The sequence below is a fragment of the Muscardinus avellanarius genome (genome assembly GCF_963383645.1).
Source record: "Muscardinus avellanarius genome assembly, chromosome: 7".
In the NCBI taxonomy this organism is placed as follows: Eukaryota; Metazoa; Chordata; class Mammalia; order Rodentia; family Gliridae; genus Muscardinus; species Muscardinus avellanarius.
Genome location: NC_137793.1, coordinates 729,370 through 735,369, shown reverse-complemented (window position 1 = coordinate 735,369; position 6,000 = coordinate 729,370).

Below are 6,000 nucleotides of genomic sequence, written 5' to 3'. Positions count from 1 at the left end.
GGCCAGCCTCAGCTACTTAGTGAGGCCCTCTGCAACTTAGTGAGACCCGGTTTCAAAATTTAAAAAATAGGGTTGGAAATGTAGTTCAGGGGTAGAATGCCCCTAGGTTTAATCCTCACAACTAAAAATAAAAAATAAAAACAAAGGAGAAACAATTGCAGTGTCTATCAGCTAAAGAACAGATAAACGATACACTGCAGGCCGGCCACGGCGGTGCACACGCGTAATCCCAGTACTCGGGAGGCTGAGATAGTCTCGGCAATTTAGTGAGGCTCTCAGCAACTTAGCAAGACACTGCTCTCAAATAAAATAAACTAAATAGGTCTGGGGGTGTATCCCAGAGGTAAAAGGCCCTGGGTTCCACACCAGTACCAAAAGAAAAAACCCACTGCATCTCCAAACAACAGACCCCCTTCATCACAGAGCAGAATGAGGCAGCTGCACTCTGAAACTCGGAAAGATAATTCCGAAGATGAGATACCCCAAATTAGAATTAGAATGTGTTAATAGATGCCGCACAGCACAGTGAATATGCAAAGACTACTGGCCTGTGTACTTTTTGGGGGAGGGTGCTGGGAATTGAACCCAAAGGTATCCTATTTCCAAGCTAGGCCTCCAGCCCTGCTCTTTCTTATTCTGAGACAGGGTCTTGCTAAATTGTCTCACCAAGCTCTGATGCTGATTCCAACCTATCATTCTTTCTCCTGTCTCAGCTTCTACTTACTGGGATTGTAGGAGTGCACCGCGATGGCCGGCATGCGCATTTTTAAATGGTAAACGTCGTGCAGATTATACTGAGGAGATAGAAAGGAAATAGGCAGATAGGAAAAAGGCCTTGGTAGAAAAAAGCTAATTTCCTGAGTTTCCTGAGGGGCGACAAATGCCTGAAATTCCAAAGGCTCAGGAGATAAGAAGGCCAGAGCTTCACAAAGCCATCCTGAGTTTCCTAATCAACAAACCCACCCAGCAAGTCTGGCATTCCTGAAAGGAGACCCTTCAAAGGACTTGCAAATGTCCTATGCAAATTCTCCTTGGAGTCACCACAACCACAAACGGACTTGCAAGCGGTCAGGCATCAGCCAGTCAGATGGCAAAAGTGGGTCACTTTCCCACTCGGGACCCCCTCCCCTTTTGGGGAGCTGTTCTCTCTCTTGCAGGTCGTGTTGGCCCTGAGAGAAGGCAGAGTGCATCTGAGGGCACGTGCTTGGGCAACTCTCGAGTAGTAACCTGAAGGCCTCTGCTGGACATCATGGCTGACCAGGCCCCTAGGGGTGACCTGTACCTCTTTTCTGGCAGATCGCGTGGACTCTGGGAGAAGGTAGTTTGTAATTGACGGCACTTGGCTCGGGCGACACTCGAGTAGTGACCTGAAGGCAGCTACTGGACAACAGAGACCCGACAGCCCTTAGGGGTGTTTGGCCACTTTTCTCTATTCCCTTCTGGCAGATCGCGTGGACTCCGGAAGAAAGCAGCCTGCACCTGAAGGCAATTGGCTTGGGCTACTCTCAAGTATTGTCCTGAAGGCAGCTGCTGGACCCAGAGTTCCAGCCCCTTTGGGGGTGTTCAGCCACCCTTGCCCCATTCCCTGCTGCTTCCAATAAACCTTTTACTCCCCTTCCTGAGGTCTGCGGGTGTCATTCTTCGCTCTCCGTAGACAAGAACTCGCCGGGGTTTTCTCGCAAGAAACCCCCTGTTTCAATACCTCAGTAAAAATCAAGTGGAAGTCATGTATTTATGGACTGTGTCAGTATTTATCAGCACCTTTTCTCTGTGAAAAGACAATTTCAAAGATGAAATACCTAAAGCACTGTGACTGGTCAGCATGTGGAAGAGGTTTCGGTGATGGGGAGCACAACTTTGAACCCCAAGAAACTAAAAAATTATCTCCCCCCAAAATAAAATTTTATTGTTTCATCAGTAGACCTATATTACCAAAAAAAGTAATTCTACTAATTGCTGCCATGTGCAATACACTTCAGAAGCAGAGCTCCTGCAGGGGTCCTGTACAGACTGTTCCTCCATGGCCGAAAGGTCAACTGAGCATGCACTCGGCACTGGGAGTGTGTGCTTGACGCTAACTGGAAACAGAGTGAAGACCTGGATGGGCAGATGCGGCGGTACACATCTCTATTTCCAGTACCTGGGAGTCTGAGATAGGAGGCCACAGGTTCAAGGCCAGCCCCGGCAATTTAGCAAGACTTTGTTTCAACATTAAAAAAATTATATATATATATATATATATATATATATATATATATATATATATGGATATATGTGGCTATAGGGCTAGAGCGTAACTCAGAGGTTGATCCCCTGCCTGGGATTCAAACCCCAGTCACACACACACACACACACACACACACACACACACACACACACACTAAAAGAAAACATGGGGAAATAACTTCGAGGTGACTCAGAGTCGGAGGGAGGAGAATGACTTGGCCAGGAGAACGTGGGGATGAGGAGGAGAAGGCCTGCTTGCAATCCCAGTGTTTGGGAGGCTGAGACAAGAGGATCACAGGTTCACAGACAGCCTCAGCTACTTAATGAGGCCCTCTGCAATTCAGTAAGACCCTGTTTCAAAATATAAATTAAAAAAAAAAAAACAGGGCTGGGGATGTACCTCGGAAGTAGAACACCCCTGGGTTCCATTCAAAAAAGACTGGCTACGTGTTGACGCACGCTTGTCATCCCCGCGCTTGGGAGGCTGAGACAGGAGGATCGCACAGGTTCGAAGCCAGCCTCAGCTCCTTAGTGAGGCTCTCAGCAACTTAGTGAGACCCTGTTTCTGAATAAAGTATAAAAATAGGTCTGGGAGTATAGCCCAGAGGTAGAAAGCCTCTGGGTTCCACCCCCAGTACCACAAAAAATAAAATAAAATAAAATAAAAAATAAAAAGACTGGATAAAGGAGGGAGCAGAAAAGGAGCCGAGAAGGAGCAAGCCCCGGGGCAGAGAGCAGGCCGGGGCTCCGAGGAGCCAGTGAGGGCCCTGCAGAGAGGCCGTGTGCAGAGCTCCCACGGAGGGTCTGGAGCGCACGCGAGGCAGGGATGCGTCCAGAGTTGGAGCCAGGGCAGGCCTGCTTATCACACACGTGTGCACACGTATGCACACACAGCCTCCTGAGCGCCTGCCCAAGCATGTGATCACGCTAACCTGGCCAGCGGGGCAGAACTCCACGCCAGGGGTCCAGGCTTCAGGAGGCACTCACGGATGCGCCTCTCGAGAATCACCGGGGCGGCGAGTCCTGGGTCTCCGGCTCGGGCGGTGGGCGTGACCAGTGGCCCCCGTGGGGGACGACACCCACAGTCGCCACGTCTCCTGGAAGCACTGGGGAGGAGCTCATGCCCATGACCCAGGACCTTACCAGAGCCCAGGCAGGCTGAGTCTGGATCCCCGGAGGCCCGTCTACATCCCACACAGCTTCCACACGCCCCACCTCGAACCGAGAGGCTCGTGGCCTCCAGCATGGCCACCGCCCTCCGCCATCTCTCCTTCCCAACCAAAAGTTGGGGAGAGCAGGACGGAGGCACCTCCGGCAGCAGAACTCTGTCCCCAAGACTCTGCTCAGCAGAACACGGTGGCCCCCACCTGTAATCCCAGTGTTTGGGAGGCCGAGACAGGAGGATCACAGGTTCACGGCCGGCCTCAGCAACGTAGTGAGGCCCTCAGCGATTCAGTGAGACCCTGTTTCAAAATAAAAATAAAATAGGGCTGGGGGTGTAGCTCAGAGATAGAGTGCTCCTGGCTTCCATCCCCTGTACTGAAAGAAAAAATGTATTAAAAGACGAGATCCAAGCTGGGCGCGGTGGGCGCGCTGTCATCCCAGCATTCGGGAGGCTGAGACCGGAGGATCGCGGTTCGCGGACAGCCTCAGCTACTTAGTGAGGCCTCTGCAACTCAGTGACACCCTTTCAAAATAAAGAATTAAAAATTGGGCAGAGGGTGTAGCTCAGAGGTCAAATGCCCCTGGGTCCATCCTCAGACCCACAAAATAAATAAATAAATAAATAAATGACAAGATCCAGTGGGTAGCTCCTTTCCCATGAAATACCCTGGCCCGTGGGCTCCAAAACTGGAAGAAAAGCCCCTCTGGGGATTCAAAGGCACTGCTCTGCTGATTCTCCTGCCGCCGTGACTTTCACCTAAAACCACCTGGCTGGCTGGCCTCGCTAATGAGCCCGCACGTCCTCCCTGGGCCCTAATGAGCTTCCTCAGCCCTAGGCGCGCAGCTGGGGTCAAGAATGGGGATTAGCGTTGATGCTGGACCCCAGGTTTGCCCTCCCGCCCTTCCTTCTTGCTATACCCCCAGCCCTCACTCTTTCTTTCTCTCTCTTTTATTTTTATTTTTTGTGGTACTGAGAACTGAGCCCAGGGGCATCCTACCTCTGAGCTGCACCCCCAGCCCTATTTCATTTTTCATTTTGAAACAGGGTCTCCCTAAGTTGCTGAAGCTAACCTCAAACCTCCGATGCCCGTCTCAGCCTCCCGAGAACTGGGATTACAGGTGTGCGCCACACGTGTGCTGACCCCAGTCTTGACGAGGCAGAGCAGGGACTCTTCGCTGATGGGAGACGCGTGCCCGCGGGGCGGGGCAGCCTTTGTGGGACAGGATGCCGAGGTGATCCACGCGGGTGTGTGACCTCTTCCACGCGGGCACCCCTCTCTTCTTCTTCCCACAGCCCTGCCCACCACAAAGGGCCCAGGGCCATCCCAGCCAACTCCAGAGGGGGGTGCGTGGAGGTCCTGGAGGGCAGTGATAGCCGGCCGGGTGGCAATTCCAGGAGTTGCCCGCCTGTTGCCACAACGGCTCCGGGGAACCCACTTTGAGAACCACGCACCCAGCCGGGCGCAGTAGCACACACCTGTGGTCCCAGCTACCAGGAGCTGAGGCGGGAGGATGACCAGCCCAGGAGCTTGTGGCCAATCTGGGCGAGTCACGACGGGCCAGGAGGGGCCGGCACCTTCCGAGCCCTGGTGCCGGGCTGCCACGTGGCCCTGCAGCTCCTCCAGCCCCAGACCAGGGAATGACCGCCAGGACACCACGGGAGGCCACCAGCCCCGCGTCTTCCTGGGCTCCTCCGCCTGCGCGGGGATGGTTGGGACCCTATTTTAATAACACTGGCGGGGTCACACTGCCCCTCAGCTTCCCTGTCTAGGCAGCGGGCAGCGGAAGGGAGCCAGGTTCCATTCCAGGCTCTATTCCATAGAGCACCACAGGTGCCGGCTCCGGGGCCAGAGGGAAGGCAGACCCTCGCCCACCCCGGGCGCCCCGGCCGGCTCCACAACTGCTCTGGAAAGCCGCGCTCCTGTCAGGACGCCGTGCGAGTCTGTCGCAGAGCAACAGCCCTCGCCTCTCAGCCGTGCGCCAGCCTGATTCACGCAACTCGAAAACGAGCACGTTTCCACGCCGCCGGCCACGCCGCCGCGTTTATCAGGGAGAAATGCCTTTAATGGACTGGCTCGGAACCTGCGCCTGCGTCAGCCGGCAGCGACTGCAGCCTTCAAATTCTTCTCGGTCTTTCCTGGGTCGGGGTCAAAAACTCTAAGCCCAGCAAACAGCAGAGGAAACCCAGCGGCTGTTGTCTTCCGAGGGAGCACGGCCAGCCCAGCCTCGCTGCGAGGCCCTCCCCCACCATCTTGTTTCCATAATCCTGAGGCTCAGGCAATTAAAATAAAAACCCTTAGTCTCTAGATGTTTACTCCACCAGCTGGTAATGAGCTAGGCAGGATCGTCTCTATTACATAAAGGAAAGAACAAAGACTGGCGATGTGGAAGATATTCAAACGTCTTAATTAGTACTTCCATCTGTAAAAAAGTTTCTCCATCGTGACAAGCCGCTCCCGGAGGCCTATCTGGGGAAGGCCGGGGTCCCCGAGGCCCCGGCGCAGACGGCAGCGGGGACATCAAAGCCGGCTTTGGTCTGGCAACGGGGATGCAGGTCCACCGGTGGGGGTCCGGGGCCCAGCTCCACTGGACTCTGGGGAGGGCCAGAGG